The sequence below is a fragment of the Moschus berezovskii genome, chromosome 10, assembly GCF_049115385.1.
Source record: "Moschus berezovskii isolate FMDL1 chromosome 10, NW_MosBer_1.0, whole genome shotgun sequence".
In the NCBI taxonomy this organism is placed as follows: Eukaryota; Metazoa; Chordata; class Mammalia; order Artiodactyla; family Moschidae; genus Moschus; species Moschus berezovskii.
The window spans coordinates 43543320-43563243 of record NC_142469.1 but is presented as its reverse complement, the minus strand read 5'-3'; positions in this window follow the sequence as shown (position 1 = coordinate 43563243).

Sequence of the window (19924 nt, the reverse complement as noted above, 5' to 3'; positions counted from 1 at the left end):
TTGCAAGCAAGAGGAAATTCCTTGATGCATAAAATCCACCTTTATAGGGATTACTAATACATTGAGAAGCTCTTTGTCACAGTCCCACATTTTCAAAAATAACTGTGTTCTTGCTGCCCCGGAAGACTATAGGACACTTAAGCCAGGCAAGCAAGCTAGTGCTAGTGATTTTCAGTTCCAGCTCAGAGACCTGTCCTCAAGGCTGGCTTCTGGGTGTAAGCGGCTGCAAGGAACTGGCTCTGGGGTGCAGTAGGTCAGAATTACAATAGATAATGAGAATATAATATGCAAGAAGAAAAGGGGAGTAGGAAGAGGTATGAAAAAGGGACCAAATTTGGCCTCTGGGGAGATCTGTAACAAGAGGAGGATTTCCCACTCTGAGACTGAGCGTGGAACCTTGACCCTTTGTGGGATTGGGGCAGTGTCACGGTCACAAAAGATATTTTCTTCCCAAAGAATTTCCTCCCCCTTGTCAAGTCCTAAAAAATAGCTTATACATATGCTTCAAGACATACAGAGCATTATTTTCATATATAGTTGCCATAAATCCTCATAGCTAGGTTGTATTAAGTGCCATTGTTATCCTAATTTGGGTTTCTCAGGTGGCGCTGGTAAAGAACCCACTAAAAAGCGGAATGGTGATTTGAGGATGGAAGGCTCTCCATTTTCACAACTGAAGGCTAACAACAACAACAAAAACAAAACTGGCCTGCTAATGCAAGAGACTTAAGAGACAAGGGTTTGAGCCCTGGGTTGGGAAGATCCCCTGGAGGAGGGCATGGCAACCCACTCCAGTATTCTTACCTGGGAAATCCCATGGATAGAGGAGCCTGGGGGCTACAGTTCATAGGATAGCAAAGAGCTGGACGTGATTGAAGCAACTTGGCGAGCATAAATGCATGCATGCACTTTACCCTAATTTGCACAGGAGGGTTCCAGATTGTTATATTAAGTCAGGGTACATGACTAGAGAGTGGCAGAGCATAAACTTGAGTCTGTGTTCTGATGTCAATCTCAATTATTCTGTTAGTTGTTTGCTTTAACATTATATCATCCTGGAGAGGTAGATTCACTTTTAGAACGTATTACAGAAATCAGATGCTAAGTAATAAGGTTCCTCCTAAGAAGAAATGTAGCATGATGGTAAAGTAACTGGGTTGTTGTTTTTGCTATTCAGTTCCTGAGTTGGGTTTGACTCTTTGCCACTCCATGGTCTGCAGCACACCAGGTTTCCCTGTCCTTCATTATCTCCCAGAGTTTGCTCAAACTCATGTCCATTGAGGCGGTGATGCTACCTATCTCATCCTCTGCCACCCTCTTCTCCTTTTCCCTCTATCTTTCCAGCTTCGGGGTCTTTTCCAATGAGTTGGCTCTTTGCATCAGGTGGCCAAAGTATCAGAGCTTCAGCTTCAGCATCAGTCCTCCCTGTGTGTATTCAGGGTTGATTTCCTTTAGGACTGACTGGGTTGATCTCCTTGCTCTCCAAGGTACTCTCAAGAGTCTTAGCTAGCACCACAATTAGAAAACATCAATTCTTCAGTGCTCAGCCTTCATTACGGTCCAACTCTCACATCCGTACATGACTACTGGAAAAATCATAGTTTTGATTATTCGGAACTTTGTCAGCAAAGTCATATCTCTGTTTTTAATATCCTGGCTGGGTTTGCCATAGTTTTCCTTCCAAGGAGCAAATGTCTTAATTTCATGGCTGCAGTCACAATCCACAGTGATTTTGGAGCCCAAGAAAATAAAATCTGTCACTGCTTCCACTTTTCCTCTTCTATTTAGCATGAAGTGATGGAACCAGGTGCCATGATCTTAGTTTTCTGAATGTTTTAAGCCAGCTTTTTCACTCCCCTCTTTCACCCTGCTGGAGTACAAATCCAAGTTCTATCAACTCACAACTGTGTGATCCCTAGGCAATATTCTTAAACCTTAGTAATGTTATTTATTTCAGGGAGTTACAGTGAGAATTAATGAGTTAACAAGCATAAAGCACTTAGAACACTGCCTGGCACCTTCTAAAGGCGCCCTATTAGTTCTCACCACAGCAGCAAACACCATTGTTACCATAATTGATGCTTATTATTAGAGTAACTGAAAGCATTTATTACATTTCTTCCAGCTCTGTGGGAATAAAAATTAGGTCTGAATGGCATGCTTTTATGTTGATTTGAATCCTGCCAGGAATATATTAGGCCCTGGAGAGCTGCATTACTCTGGTAAACTCTTATTTCCAGTCTCAGCCAATATTTTAAAAACCAGGAAATGTATGTTCATTTTCTAATGTATCTTATTTACATCTCCCATCTTGCCTGGAGAATCCAAGGGATGGGGGAGCCTGGTGGGCTTCCGTCTATGGGGTCACACAGAGTTGGACACGACTGAAGTGACTTAGCAGCAGCAGCAGCAGCAGCAACCTTATATTTAGGGATGGCTGGATTCATTCATACAATTCTGAGTTCGATACTACTTGGGATGACAGATTACAGGTGTGAATGCTCAATTCTAGAGATACACATGTATAACTTCCCTGCTGGTACTTTCCCCTTGAGTTTATCTTCTGTCTTTCTTGGGGTTCAATCCTTGAATGTGTCTTCTCTAGCTTTATCTGCTTCCTGATAGTTCTCATCTAGTCACATGGCTTTGAATGCCAATGTGATGCTAATAATCCCCAAATTTATTACCAGACTGGACTAAATCCAGACTTTTATGTACAACTGCATATTCCACATCACCTCTTAGAAGTCCCATAGATGTCTGAACTTAACGTAAGTCCAGTCCCTCCCAATCATCACTTCCAAACCTGCTGAACCTTTAGTTTCTCTATTTGATGATGACATCTCCCATCTTCTGATTATTCGGGCCCCAGATCTTGGAGTCTCCCGTGTCTCCTCTCTCTCCAAGATGCTAAGAAATCCTATTGATTTTGTCCGTGAAATCTCTCCAGAATCCGACTGCTTTTCACCACCTATGTTACCATCACCCCTGTCTGAACCACCATGGTCTCATGTGGATTCTCACAATCCCCTGCTAGTAGGTCTCCATTATTCTACCCTTGTTTTCCTACAGCTTATTTTCAACACAGCAGTTGGAATGACACTTTTAAAATTGAAGTTGTATCATGTCACTCCAAACCCTGAAGTCACTTAGCGATTCGGCATGATTTGGTCTCCTATTACTCCTCTGGTTGTCTTTTCTACTCTTCCTTCTTGGTCGTGTCTTTAGGTTTTATTACAGGTGCCTAGGGGTGCCCTGTGTTCCCCTGATTCCTGGACCTTTGCTCTCCTGCTTCTGAAACACTCTTGCCTTGGGTCCCTGCTTAGCTAAGTCCCTCCCCTCTGTAAGTGAAGGTTCCTAAATCTCATCTTTCCAAGAGGCCTGACCACTCTAATTAATTCTGCATCAGCTCCCCTCCCTGCCTCTGTCCCTCCAGATCTCCCTCACCCTGTTCCACATTTTCTTTTTCCATTTTCTAGGTCTCTAGGTCCACAATCCTATCCAAAACCTTTGGGATGATGCTTTTCAGCATTTAGCCTTTTTCAAATTTTAGTAGAGAATGCCATAGTAATGTATGTAGAAACCATACATTACATCTCATTCATAGCTGAGTTCTGTGATCAAATACAGTAATATTTCTGAAGCAAGACACAGAAGTAAGCTAAAGACTACATACATAGTCATTCAGTTCAGATCAAGTTTACTGACAAACTCAGGAAAAACTTTAGGTTTTTAGACCTATTTAGACTTGTTTTTCGGAGAAGGCAATGACAACCCTCTCCGGTACTCTTGCCTGGAAAATCCCATGGAGGGAGGAGGCTGGTAGGCTACAGTCCATGGGGTCGCCAAGAGTCGGACATGACTGAGCGACTTCACTTTCCCTTTTCCTTTCATGCATTGGAGAAGGAAATGGCAACCCACTCCAGGGTTCTTGCCTGGAGAATCCCAGGGATGGGGGAGCCTGGTGGGCTGCCGTCTATGGGGTCTCACAGAGTTGGACACGACTGAAGCGACTTAGCAGCAGCAGCAGCAGACTTGTTTTTCAGTGAAGGGATTGTAGACTCGTATACTGCTGGTGTTTTTTCTCTCCACTGAAGGGTGAACTCCATGAGGGCCATGTTCATTGTTTTTAGCCCACTGACTTTTCCCAGGGGCTGAGAGCAGTGCCTGGCATATAATGTATGTGCAGTGTACATGTTATTTAAACTAAGGAATGGTCTCACAAAACTCTTCTTTTCCTTCTTTCCAGGTTAACCAGTCAGACATTGTTTGCTGAACTTACATGTGTGCCTTTCCATCTAGGCCTTTCCTTTCTTTGTTTCTTGAATTTCTATCCTTGTACTCTTTTTATTCAAGAAGTCCTGTCTCTCACAATTTAGGGTTAATCTCACCCCATAGAGTCCCCCTGGCTACATAGTTTGTGATGACTTTTCCCTATCAAATACTGTAGCAGTTGTTTTGTTTTACTAATGTAGCATTTGTATCCAATAGTTTTATTAATGATTTTTTAAAACATGAATTCTCATTACTCCAGATAAATAGCAAATTCTTTGAGTAGAAATGTTATGTTTCCATCAACACTAGGAGGGCATTTTTTACAGCTCTTATTTTATGTAAGGCTTACCATTTAACAAATTATTACATTTTGCCATCTTTGTATGAGACACTATTCTAGATGCTGGGACTATAATGACTTATTAGATATACTCCTTAGCTGAAAGCACTTTATTTACTGACTGCTGGGCAAAAAAGAAGAAAATAGTCTTTACAATTGAATTGATTGGTGTAACTGAGTTGCTTAGGACTGTGGGCATTTAGCCCAATCTTGGAGGACCAGGGATCATCCTGAAGAGCTTGGCAACTAAGATGAAACACACAAATTATAATTTATCCAAAGGAGGAAGGTAATGGAAAAGGATGTTGCAAGACCCGGAAGGGAGAGCAAGGGGGGGCTAAGTCATTTTGTTAGGCACATTTGGACACACTAAAGGCATTTAGTGTATGTTTCTGCCTGTAACTGGGTAGAAACAGGTCCTTTTGGGGGCTTCCCTGGTAGCTCAGTCAGTAAAGAAACTGCCTGCAGTGGAGGAGACCCAGGTTCAACTCCTGGGTGAGAAAGATCCCCTGGAGAAGGAAATGGCAACCCACTCCAGTATTCTTGCCTGGAAAATCCTATGGACAGAGGAGCCTGATGGGTCCGTGGGGTCACAAGAGTCAGACATGACTAGCTACTAAACCACCACCACCATAGGCATTTTAGTGGTCTGATATACAGGTTGCAAGGGTGGTGTTATAATGTATTGAAAGATAAAACTGATCTCAGAGGGAGGTAGAAGCCAGATCATGAAGGATGTTATACATCTTGCTAAGAATTTAGCCTTATTGTAAGAGAAGCGGTGAATTATTCAGGCATTTTAAGGTGAGGTCTACGATGTGCTCAGATCTGTATTTTTGAAAGATGACTCTAGCTGCATTGTGAAGAATGGATTGGAGAGGGCAAGGCTGGACACAGAGACCAGCCTTTTAATTTTTCCAGGATTTGTGGCAGTGCCTTTTTGAAGAGTTTGGTAAATGGGTGTCCTTGCTGTTCATTTCTTGTAGGATGAAAAATATATCTTAATGATTATGCTGAGGAGAAATACGGTAACACAATTTATTAACTAACAAGTATTGGCTTTTGTTTTATGATCTTTGGGAAATGAATTTCACCCAAATAAAAGATAAATGAACTTGTGAAATATGTGAGTGGCAGGTATGTGTTCTACAAAACAGGATGTGATGTGGGCTGAGCCATCCCTCTGAGAGCGGACATCACTCCAGAGGGCAGGGAAAGGACGGATCAGACATGCGACAGGAAGATTGGCAGTGACGCATGGGTATGAGCCCTGTGAGAAGGAGAGCCCGCTGTGCCCCACACTCTGCCCTCATGAAAGCAGCCTTCACAGACCTTTACAAAAAGGAATCTGTTAAACAGATGCCTTCGGCCTGTCACTTGCAGACAAAGCTTCTTTTCTAAAACCCTTCTCAGAAAGGTTGATAACGCTTAAGTCGGGTGGGAGGAATAATTTGTCAAACTAATTTATTATCGTCCGAGAACTCTCTGAATAATGCAGGACTCTAGGGGATGGAAGGCAGTCATCTCCTGGTGTTAGCACTCACCTCCCACAGACCCGGGCCTCTGTTTGCTTATTTGTTTTTGGCTTTGTTACATGCATGAGGCTAACATTGTTCCCAGTTCTGTGGTTCTGTGACTAATAGTCCATTCTTTGTTCATTTTGAAAATGAGAAAATGTGAGCCCATGTGTGGGAATGCTAGGTTTCCAACAGGATTCACTTGGGAAAATTGGATCTGGAAGTGAAAGCTATCAATAAAACAGGAACTGGATCGGTGGTTCTACTGTGTGGCCGTGAATAATCGGTAGGAGTCACAGGGAAAGGACGACCCACATCAGGCTTTTAAGGTAGCCATTTATGTCTCTCTGTTCCTCCAGAAGAGCTCGAAACCCAAACCCAAACCACCAAGCACTGTGCAAGAACTTTATTTTCTGCCTTTATAAAATAAGAAAAAAAGCTCCTAGCCAAAATAAAAGGGCGGGGGGCGTGCAACTTAGCATTAACTCAATGGGAAAATTATTACCATTCCAAAAGTAATGGTCATTTTTCAAGAGAAAGTGTTAAAATTCCTATTTCTAGTGTAATGTGTATCAGGCTGCACATTTCTGAAAGAATAATTTCCCCAGTCATGGTAATAGCTGCATTTGTTAAATTATTACAAAGGAAAAAAGAAAGGAAGGGAGAAAGAAAATAAGGAAGGGAAAAAGAGAGAAGGTAAAAGACTCCCAGGGGTCCTGTTTCTCGCTCATGGGCTGTGACACTGCAGCACACCAGCACTCAGCCCCTTTTGCTGGCCTTGGTTTTCTAGCGTGCATCTCATCTCCTCCATATTAACATTTCAGGAGTAAAAAAATAAATAAAAGTTTCACTGAACGCACTGCAGGAGAATTTAACAATTCCAGAAATTAAAAGAAAACCTAAACAAAACAATTTCCTAATAGTCAAGGCAATACATATCATGACAATGAACATAAAAGAATTCTTACAGTATGACAGAAAGAGGTAGGGGCTCTGAATCTGATACTTATTTCTATAATTTTAGAGAAATATCCCATTTCCTATCACACTTTCTTACTCAGCCAGATGAGAAGATTGGACTAGATGATGTCTCTGTCCTTTTACGGATCTAAAATTCTATATATTAAACGGACACATTTAAATTTAGACTAGATATTTTTAGTGCCAGGTTTGGGGGATAAGATCCTTACTTTTGCATAACTCACGTTATGCTGCAAGTGGTTCTCACTTGTCTAAAATGAATAATATTTGTTTCTGAAACACATTAACATAATCAATGCAAAGGCTTTGCGGTGAAGTATGAAAGGGAAAGTTTTAGTTGCTCAGTCATACCGGACTCTTTGTGACCCCTCAGACGATAGCCCACCAGGCTCCTCTGTCCATGGAATTTTCCAGCCACAAATACTGGAGTGGGTTGCCATTTCCTTCTTCAAGGGATCTTCCCAACCTAGGGTTTGAACCTGGGTCTCCCACATTGCAGGCAGACTCTTTACTGTCTGAGTGATCAGGGAAGATAAGGCACATAGATATGAGGTTGTAAGTATTCATTCAGCCTGTGCTGTTGACCTGCTGGGGATGGAGTGTTAGAGTAACTCAACAGATACTAGTTTGTGGAGGCCTGTTTATACATGTATAAACGTACTCTCTAATTTGCCATGAACTCTTCCAGTGCTGAATTGTACCCCCAACCATTCCTTCTACCCATGAATGTATTTTCAGCACAAAAATTCATTATATTCAATCCCGGATGGTCAAGTGCTTGACTAGACGATTCAGTAAAAACAATTTTATGAACTTTCCTCCTGGTTCCTATCGGGAGTGCTAACACAGGTGAATAAGAGTGTTCTTATCCTAAACTCACAATAGCTTCACCATACTGATCAAAGTCTTTATCCCATCTTTCCATTTTTAGAATGTTCTGACTTTCACGAAATGTCACTGGGCAATTTTTTTTTTTCTGAAAATCTTATACTGGGAAACTGCCTAGTATTCCATGTTACTTTTTTCAAAAAGTCCACTTCATATGATACTCCAGGCCTTTGGACTTTTCAACATTCCTTAGCCAGATGTTCAACAGCAAGTATTTTCTCAGCTGGGAAAAGAAAAAAAAAAAAAACAAAACAAAACGGTGAAACTTGTCAACAGTGGTGGGAATTATCAGTATCAATGAACACTTATTTTTTACTTTGGCATGAGAGATTGGCAGAAATATTTGAAATATGAATCTAGGTGCTATCCCTAATATACCTTAATAAATTCCAGCTCTGCAGTACCAAACGAAAACTGATACTGGAAACTACAGAGCATGCAAAAATATGGAACATATTCAGAAGTTATTACTATTCATTCTACTTCCAATCATAGGTTCACTGAACCTCTATGTGATAAATGAAACTTCAGGATATGTTTGCATTGACATTTATGAGTTTCAAGAATAAATGACCTGATTTTTTGGAGAGGCGTTCCCCAGGGGGCTTAAAGGTAACCGAAATATCTTTGGCCCAGAGTACTTCTTAAGTAGCTTTGAAGCCAGAAAGTTTAATTGAATTTGAAAACCCACTTAGGAACAAAAATCTAGAGGCACTTTGGGCATTGAATTATGGGACTAAGCCAAATATTTCAAAAATATTTAACTTCAAATGAAATTTTCACTCATTTGACTGGTTAATTAAATATGATTTTTCCCCCTGAATTTCCCCAAGAAGGACAGAACTCTTTGAATGCATGGTATTAAAAAGAATACTAAATAAATTGGAACACAAGAGGCCTTTGGGTTGGGGCAACTTTATAAAGTAACAGTTTTCTATCAAGGAAAGAAATATATCACTTCCTTTGATCTGGTTTCTTGAAGTCACTGAGGGCCTTTTTTGGTCTCTCCAATTCTGAATGGTAACTTATACTCCAGGGAGAGTGATTTGGAAAGGAAACAGTGTGCTCTGCTGTTCTCTCCCAAGGTCCTCAGACTAAAATATTCTTAAGTAGGATTTATCAAAGCAGGACCGTTTTAACTGAGGATCTTAGAATTTAGACTTGAATTTTTTCAACGTGGAATCTCTTCAAACCTGGTTCATCATATGGAAAAAGCTCATCCTTAGTGACGTGATAAATTATCTTGTAATTAAAAACTAAGCTTTTAAGATACAGCAATCAAAATCAGCATACCAGGGCATTGTGAGTCATTGTTCGTTTCTCTCAAATAATTCCTTCATTTGAAATTTTGGCGCTTTAATTTTGAGAATATGGCATTGGAGTGTATACTGACATATTAGTTGAAAGTTGAATGTTAAAAATCTAAATCTTGGAAATTTTTTGTGTCTAGTTGAAAGAGCAGTCTCAACCTATAAAATAATAATATCACTGTGCGTGTGTGCTAAGTTACTTCAGTTGTGTCCTACTCTTTGTGACCCTATGGGCTGTAGCCCACCAGGCTCCTCTGGGATTCACCAGGCAAGAATACTGGAAGAGGTTGCCATTTCCTTCTCCAAGGTATCCTCCCCACCCAGGGATGAACCCACGACTCTTATGTTTCCTGCGTTGGCAGGTGAGTTCTGTACAACTAGTGCCACCTGGGAAGCCTAATATCACTGTGGACTTCTTTTCTTTCCACTGTGAACTTATTTTGGGGAAGATAAAACCTTCAAGAATCTTCTTTTTAGTTAAATAAAAATGACTTTTTAAATATGAAGGTTAGAAACAAGTAATCCTGTCTTGAATCAACAGGACTGATGCTATTCAAGTTGCAAGGTATAGGGAGAAACAGACCAGCAAGTCACCTGCCTGTCAAATTGTTCTTAAGGTAAAACTGAATGTAGGAAACTACTGCTTTTCTATTTCCATCATATCTGTCTTCCTCAGTAGGGGGGAGTTGTTTCATTATTGTTTTATATTTATTTCCCAATACCCTTAGAATTTACATAACTTAAGTGGAAAAAGCAGGGTTGTTTATTTTTTGGAAAGAAATTGGCAAAATATTTGGGAATTTTTCATGATTATATCAGCCACTCTTGAAGTAACTCTAATGTCTGCAACTTGATTGAAAAGGAACTTTTCAACCCAAACTGAAGCACCTAAAATCAGTAAAATTGGATCTGAGCATACTTTTATAATGCTTTGATATTATCATTGAACTGGAAGGTACTCAATTCATGCACCAATAATTGAACATTCATTTGCAGTCCATATAAAACTGAAGCCTAATGCCTTATTAGAGAGGCCTCTGAACCATTTTCCAAACACCTTTCAACTTCAGAATTGGTCCAAATTCAAGAAGCCAAAAGTACAGCGTGTCCTGCCAGAAAAATCTCTTTGCATTTCTGTTACTGAAAACCATTAGACTTAAAACAAAGAAATCTTCTGAGGGAAATTGTAGAGGACTTACCACCCAAGTACTAGACCAAATAAATGAGCCTAAGACAATAGTTTGAGTGAGGATTATTTGCCTACCAACAATTACAAACATCTCCATTTACTCAAGGTGATGGAGAACTGATAATGTAGAGCTAAAAATACATCAAATATACAGAACATGTATAGATGCTGTATATGTATATGTTATAGTATATAACATATATGACATAAAACAGAGCTACATACAATTATTACCGACCGTTTCTCCTAATATTACCTGGCCCCAAACTGTAACTGTTTACAAAGTTGCCCGGTTACTAGCATCACTTAACCGTCATTCAAAAATGCAGGCCTTTCCTTCCTTCTCATTTCTTTCCTGAGAGTTAGGATTGGAGAAGGTTCCAAAACCATGTTTTAAAAAGATAGAAGAGAAACCAAATTTCCTACGTCTTCACTTAGGCCACCTGTTAGTTTGGGGCCTCAGCTTGTTCAGAGAGTAATGAGGCTCCAAATAAGGAGAAAACAGTACCAAATACCAGGGTGGGTTGCTTTAAGACTAACCCCTAGTATTTGCAATTATATTTGTAGGTGTTTCCAATGTAGACAAAAGAAGAACCCAAAAGGGTTATAGTTACACTAAATGAGGAACCTGTTCCTAGAGCTGTTGTCAATAGAGTTCAATCTTAAAAGAAGCCGGAAATTTCTTCTTAGAGAAACATGTCAGACATATAAACTGAATTCCAGTATTCTTTCCTGGAGAATCCCTATGGACAGAGGAGCCTGGTGAGCTACAGTCCATAGAGTTGCAAAGAGTTGTTGGACTAGACTGATGCAACTTACCACATACACACGCGTGTAAATTGAAAGTTGTCAGTTAGGAAATAGCAAAGATCAGGGTCCAGCTTGCTAAGAGAGCATGGAATTCAGGTGTCCTGGAGGACAAGGTATCAAATGATAGAACTGAAACTTTCTGATATCTTTTATTTCCTCATGAAATTCTATTTTTTTATTACAAAAGTAAAATTTGAAAAATAGGAGATATCGTTAAAAAATTAGAAAATAGAAAAGCATCAAAAAGAAAATGTCATTATACTCATAATCACTCCATATTTTCTGATATTTCCTTTCTGTTATAAAACATGTATATCTATATCTCTACATTGAAATGCAGATAGGTATTTACAAAATTTTAAAGCCAAAAATTGTGTGAGTTTGTTTAGTTAACATCATTGCTGAATAAAATGTTTCAACTGGAACAATGACCCAATTAAGTTAGATGATAGAGTAGCTGACGTTTACATGTTGCTTGTAAGAGGCACTGTGCCCTTGCCACATGTTAATATAAAGCTCTAACTCTCCAGAATAGTGATGTAGGTTCTCTATGATTTCCCATTTTATTGATGAAGAGAGGAGGTGCAGAGGGTTTGAGCGATTTTGCTCCTACAATGTAGCAGAAGCAGGATTCTAGGCCTGCTGGAGAATCATTGCTTTTAACATTCATGGAGAGCCTATGAGGTGAGAGAGGGCAGAGGGTGTCTGCTGCTGCTGCTAAGTCGAGTCAGTCGTGTCCAACTCTGTGCGACCCCATAGACAGCACCCCACCAGGCCATGGGATTTCCCAGGCAAGAGTACTGGAGTAGGGTGCCATTGCCTTCTCTGAGAGGTGGCTAAGGGCTTGCAATTCCCTGAGATGCTCCTCTGCGCCTGCCTTTCCGTTTTATTAATAACATAAACATTTACGTGGTGGAAAATTAATTAAGAAATCTTGAGGTTCATTGGAGATATGCTGTGATGCTACAAAACCAGCTTTAGGAACCACTGATCTCAGTGTTTCTATCAGGCTGGGTTTTGGCCTCAGCTTTTATTCCTTAAACATGATAGGAGAAAAAAAGAATTTCACGAATAGCTAACAATTTTTACCTGTGGCAGATTTCATCTCCCTTCACTCAGTAAAATGACTCTGATTTTTCTCTTTAGATCTGAAAAATGACTTTAAAAGATTCATGCAAAATTCTGCAAGGCAAATTTCTAAATTCATGTCAATAAGAAAATATATATATATATTTTCCAGATTACTTTAACAGTTGGATACTTGGTTCTGAAAAACAGTTGGGTTTAATTTAGGCTGTAAATTAAGACAAGAGAAATTTTAGAGCCAATAGAGTTAGCTATTTTCAGACAGTCTTCTCGGCTTTTGTGCTTAGTCGCGCTTTGCTAACACAAAGCTCGCTCTCTCCCTGGGTAATCAGCCATCTTAATTGCTCAAGCTTCCACTGAAGGATATCTGAAGTGACCAGACCCTAGAGGGGCAGAGTCATAATGAAGAATGTTTATTGCTTTTCTTATGTCCTCATTGTTCAGTGGCACATAGAAGCATCTCGACATTTTAGTATCATGTAATCAGCATCAAATTATTTTCTGTGGAAATCTTGACCCTATTACTATTAAATCACATGCAGACTGTTAAATGATTTACAAGCTGCCCAGCTTAGCTTCGTATTTTACATCCTTCTGGTGATTGCATTTTCTTTTTATAACAGCAAACTTCTCACAGGTCAAAGAAACCATCCTCTCAGGGAGGTCAAATTCTCTTTCACTTCACATTCAATTTAATGAAACAGGATAGGAAAGCACTGTTTCTGAAGCATCATTCCCAGTGCTCGGTAACATGGCAGCCCTGTACTCTTGAGGGATGGAAACCTCTAAGCTGACATCTGGTGTTGGATGATTTCAGACACACTTGTTCTGAGGCTGCTGTGGAGGCAGCTGGTCTGCAGAGTTAAACAAGAACATAAAGATCACACTTGCCCAACTTCTGAATTAAAAAGAAAAGGAAAAACAAAAAAGAAAAGAAAGAAAAAAAAGTTGGAGAGGGGACATCTGCCCAGCATCTGTTGTTAGAAACTTTGTCTTTCTTATGAACTTCAGACTCTGTGTTCCTAGAAGTGCCAGTTTACCAGGCAATAGTGCTAAGACCAGGACAATATGAGATAATGATAATATAGGAAAATGAAGTAGTAACAGAGGGAAACTTGTCCCTTTCCAGATAAAATCTTGCCCGTCTAAGATACAGATCCAGTTTTGTTTTGGGGCATGTATCAAGACATCTGGCTTCATAAACCCTTGTCTTATTCTCAGGTTCCTCTCCAGTAGTCTTTTCCATATCCTCAGCACATAGTTTTCCCTACTTTCAATACCTTGCAGAGTTCTTCATACATAGTTGTTCAATAAAGGACTTTGGAAAGACACCTAATCCATTAAAATTTGTCAGATACTTCAGAGAAACTTTGATGTTCTCTTAGATCTCTTTCCATTTTTTTTTAATGGAAAATTTCCAACAATCTGAAATTTATATTGCATTTGGAAAAAAAAAGCTTTGTTTACTTTTATGTATTTTATTATAGAATATTTCAAACATAAAAAGTAGAGAACAGTTTAACGAATACCCACATACCCACGAGCAAGCTTTAAAAAAATTTAGCATTTGCCATACTTGTTTTAGATATATTTTTAGAAAGAAGCAAAAACACTCCATATACTGTTGAAGCCCCTACTTCTCTATGAGTCTACTTGCCTCCGTGTCTCCTTCCCTTCTGCAGAGGGTGCTTCTACACAGAGGTTGGTGTATATCATTCTCATGAATGACTCATCAGTATACACTTAATCTTTTTACTATACAGGTTATATATATTTTACCATTTTATTTTAACATATATAGATGACAAATATTTTACTAAGTATATATTTATTTATAAAATCACTGGTGATATACTATACACTTTTCAAATTTTCTTTTTTTCATCCAGTGTTATATTTTTCAAAATTTTTTCATGCTTCTTCACCTATTAAATAGTTAAAGATCCTGCTTCTCCAACTCTGGAAAAGAAGCTTGTTCTTTTTTTAAATATTCAGTCTGTCATGAACCATATATCTAATTCAATATAATAAAAAAGGATTATTAGAAAAATGTGATAAAACAAAGATATGTTAAAACACAATTTCCACATTTAATGGTTAAAAATTACTCAGTTGCTATGAAAGTTTCTTTAGAGAACAAATAGTGAATAGTTGCAAATAATTTGCCAACTGACACTTGTGGAATATATTTCCTCCTGCCTGCTGTGGGGATTGCATGGTGACTTTTTTCCAAAGAGTACAGTATGGATGGGAGTGGGAGGGCATGAAGGAGGAAATTTACACTAGCGAAATCTGACAAGTGCTAGCACAGCTAGGTGACCAAGGACAACATCCTCTGTGATATCATGTTGATAGCATGTGTCCTTGATATGATGTGATAAGGACACTTTACCTTTGTGATCTTTCTTCTCAAAACACATGACCACACTACATCCATGGGGGGGAGAATTGGAAATACCCAATAGAGGGTCATTCTAAAAATCTGACCAGTAATCCTCAAAACTGTCAAGGTCATAAAAACAAGGAAAGCTTGACAAACTGTCACAGTCTAGAGGAGCTTAATGAGACGTGACGACTAAATGTAATGTGGTATCCTGGATGGGATCCTGGGACAGAAAAGGGGTATTAGATACAAACTGAGGGAATTCGAATAAAGGGTAAGTGAAAGTGAAGTCGCTCAGTTGCGTCCGACTTTTTGTGACTCCATGGACTGTAGCCCGCCAGGTTCCTCCATCCATGGGATTTTCCAGGCAGGAGTACTGGAGTGGGTTGCCATTTCCTTCTCCAGTGGATCTTCCTGACCCGGGGATCGAACCTGGGTCTCCTGCATTGCGGGTGGACTCTTTACTGTCTGAACCACAGGGAATATAATCACAGTAATATAAGATAGTAACCATAGGGGAAACTGAGTCACCACAAACAGAAACTCTCTGTAAATCTAAAACTATTCTAAAATATTAATTTTTTTAAAAGGCTTTTGAAAAAATTTAATATTACCAGGGAAATAAGCATTTATGTAAATATATCTAGAAAATGAAACAAAACAATTGACCCTATACCTAAGCCTTTGTTTTGGGATTTTCTATTCTGATTCATGATTTATGTGTCTCCTAAGGAAATGGCACCCCACTCCAGTGTTCTTGCCTGGAGAATCCCAGGGACGGGGGAGCCTGGTGGGCTTCCGTCTATGGGGTCACACAGAGTCGGACACGACTGAAGTGACTTAGCAGCAGCAGCAGCAGCAGCAGTGCAATACCACACTATCTTAATTATGTATTTTTATAGAAAGTTGTGTAGTCAGGTAGTGGAAGTCCTCTGACTCTGTTCCTTTTTGAAGCTTTTTTTTGGTATTCCAGGTCTTTTGCTTTGCCACTTATTTTTGGATCACTGTCAATTATTTTCAGAAAAGACTATAATAATTTTTAATAGAGATTACATTAAGTAGATGTCAATTTGGGGAGACCTGACATCTTAAAAATATTGAGTCTTATAATCCATGAGTATAGAATGGGTTTCCATTTTGTTACAGATCTTCTTTAATTGCTTTCAGTAATCTTTTTATATTTCCATGTATAGGTCTTTCACTTCTTTTATTAAATTTATTCTTTAATATTTCTTTCGGATGTTATTGGGAATAAAATTGTTTTATTAGTCTCAGTTTTTGATTGTTTTTTGCTAGCATTATGAAACAATTGCATTTTTAGTTTTGATTTTTGCATCCTATGGCCTTTCAAACTTGTTTACTGATTCTGGGTTTTGTTTTACACTTTTGAGTTTCCTTAAGATTTTCTACACAGAGGATCATGTTATTTGCAAATGAAGACAGTTTTATTACTTTTATTCCCTGATATGTGTTTTTAATTTATTTTTCTGGCCTGATTGAACTGTCTAGAACCTCTCACACAGTATTGAATAGACGTGACAAGAGCAAGCATCTTCTTTTTGTTCCTGATCTAAGAGTGAAGTCATTCAAACATTCATTACTAAGAATGGTCAGCTTTTCCTTGTGCCCTTTATGAGACTGAGAACATTCCCTCCTATTACTAATTTGTTGAGAGTATTTTTTAAATTGTAAGTGGGTATTGGGTTTTTGTTTTCAAAAGCTTTTCTGATTCTGCTGAGATGGCCAAGTGACTGTGCTTTATTCCACTGATATTGTGTATTACACTATTTAATCTATTTAATGTTTAGGATGTTAAAGCAATTTTGTGTTCTTTGGGAAAATCTCATTTGGACATGGCATATAATCCTTTGGCTGTGTTGTCTAGATTTGCTAATATTTTATAAAGGATATTTGTATCTATATTCATTAAAGATATTTGTTTACAGTTTTCTGACCTCAAGATGAATTGGAAGTTTCTTCCTTCTTTGAAAGAATGTGATGGATTGGTAACATTTTTTCTTTAAATGTTAGGTAGAATGCATAGTGAAGTCACCTGGATCTGTTCTTTTCTTTGTGGGAAACTTTTTAATTACTAATTTCATTCCTTTACTTGTTATAGCTTTATACAGATTTTTTACTTCTTGTTATGTCTCTCTTGGTAATAAATATATTTGTGTAAATGTGTCCATTTCATCTAAGTTGTTTAATTTGCTAACATAAAGTAGATTGCAATATTTTCTTATAACTATTTAAATTTCTCTTGGACGTTTACCTTCCTCTGCAATTTTCTGGAAGAGTTTGAGTAGGATAGGTGCTAGCTCTTCTCTAAATTTTTGGTAGAATTCAGCTGTAAAGCCGTCTGGACCTGGGCTTTTGTTTGCTGGAAGATTTCTGATTACAGTTTCCATTTCCATGCTTGTGATGGATCTATTAAGATTTTCTATTTCTTCCTGGTTCAGTTTTGGAAAGTTGTACTTTTCTAAGAATTTTTCCATTTCTTCCAAGTGGTCCATTTTATTGGCATGTAATTGCTGATAGTAGTCTCTTACGATCCTTTGTATTTCTGTGTTGTTTGTTGTGATCTCTCCATTTTCATTTCTAATTTTATTGATTTGGTTTTTCTCCCTTTGTTTCTTGATGAGTCTGGCTAGTGGTTTTTCAATTTTATTTACCCTCTCAAAGAACCAGCTTTTGGCTTTGTTGATTTTTGCTATGGTCTCTTTTGTTTCTTTTGCATTTATTTCTTCCCTAATTTTTAAGATTTCTTTCCTTCTACTAACCCTGGGGTTCTCCCAAACTCATTCTATGAGGCCACCATCACCCTAATACCAAAACCTGACAAAGATGCCACAAAAAAAGAGAACTACAGGCCAATATCACTGATGAACATAGATGCAAAAATTCTTAACAAAATTCCAGCAATCAGAATCCAACAACACGTTAACAAGATCATACATCATGACCAAGTGGGCTTTATCCCAGGGATGCAAGGATTCTTCAATATCCACAAATTAATCAATGTAATACACCACATTAACAAATTGAAAAATAAAGACCATATGATTATCTCAATAGATACAGAGAAAGCCTTTGCCAAAATTCAACATCCATTTATGATCAAAACCCTCCAGAAGGCGGGAATAGAAGGAACGTTCCTCAACACAATAAAAGCTATATATTACAAACCCACAGCAAACATTATCCTCAATGGTGAAAAATGAAAGCGTTTCCCCTGAAGTCAGGAACAAGACAAAGGTGCCCACTCTCACCACTACTATTCAACATAGTTCTGGAAGCTTTGGCCACAGCAATCAGAGCAGAAAAAGACATAAAAGGAATCCAAATTGGAAAAGAAGTAAAACTCTCACTGTTTGCAGATGACATAATCCTCTACACAGAAAACCCTAAAGACTACCAGAAAGTTACAAGAGCTAATCAATGAATATAGTAAAGTTTCAGGATATAAAATCAGCACACAGAAATCCCTTGCATTCCTGTACACTAATAATGAGAACATAGAAAGAGAAACTAAGGAAACAATTCCATTCACTGTTGCAATGAAAAGAATAAAATACTTAGGAATATATCTACCTAAAGAAACAAAAGACCTATATATAGAAAACTATAAAACACTGGTGAAAGAAATCAGAGAGGACACTAATAGATGGAAAAATATACCGTGTTCATGGATTGGAAGATAAATATTGTGAAAATGAATATATTACCCAAAGTAATTTATAAGTTCAATGCAATCCCTATCAAGCTACCAACGATGTTTCTCACAGAGCTAGAACAAATAATTTCACAATTTGTATGGAAATACAAAAAACCTCAAATAGCCAAAGCAATCTTGAGAAAGAAGAATGGAACTGGGGGAATTAACCTGCCAGACTTCAGGCTCTACTACAAAGCCACAGTCAAACAGTCTGCTTCTAAATTGGAAAATTAAAAACAATAGCTGGAAATCAGAGTCAGGGCTATGGGAAATCCAAGATGGCTGCTTGGCTTTTCCCAGCTCCCTGACAAACCTCAATTTTTATTTGGTGGGTTAAAGCCTCCCTGGCTACAGGGCCTCCATAATGAAAAATCACGGAATATTAAGTTTTGTAAATTGTTAAATTAAGTTTCTAGTTTTGTTAATGTCTAGTGTTTACTAAGACTCACTGCTGAGACAGTTCCTTGTTACATGATACTGCTAAAAGATTTAATTAAGGTATTAAAAAGGACACTCTAGGTTAGTTTCTAAGGCTTATCTCAGTAACCAATCTTCAGATGAAGGTTGGATGTTCCATAATGTACAACCAGGAGATTAACACCAGACTATAATTATTTAACGAATGAAGTCAGGTGACTTGGGGTATACCAGGCTTTATCTAATAAAAGTTCTTGACTTATAATTCTTATTTTACTAATAACTGCTAGCTATGGCTATATTATTTTCTATGTCACTTGTTTCACTGAGCCTGTGATATAATGCTGAACTGACAGTTCCATATGAGATCAATAATTGTAATAATGTGACTCTGGGTATGGGAAAAAGCAACAAGAGGAAATATTTTCCTGGACCAGGAGGCTAGTAAGACAGTGGTCCAGAGACTTGCTACTTGCAAGGCCTGGTCCAATTTTAGCACACTGAGTGGCCCATCACTTCCCTAGACCGTGGCCTTCCCAGCACCACAGGACACAATGGCCATGAAATGGTGTCACATGGTCAGATATGTGGCTATGAAGGGACCCTGCTGACTGGAAGTTGGTACTTGCCAGCTGCCTCTACAAAGATTACATCATGACCATTGCAAGCTGCTGACCTTCAACACCCCCGGAAAGAAGTTCAGGGTGAAAATCCGGAATGAGGCACTCCGTGCTCTGAAAAAAAAAAACAAAACAAAACACCTGATAGAACAGGCCTTCAGTTAGTTAGATCATTTCAGAAAAAGGTTTTATGAGTTCCAATTCTTGCATTTTCTCATATCTAGAAAAACACTGACGTCATTAATGGTGAAATCTGCTTTGACTATTAAAAAAATTTTTTTTTTACAATTAAAAGTCAAAATAGAGTAGCTATGGTTCAGACATCCTGGGAAATAACTATTTCCCAGATATCCTGAAAAATGATATTATGGGTGTGATTTCAGATTAGATGCT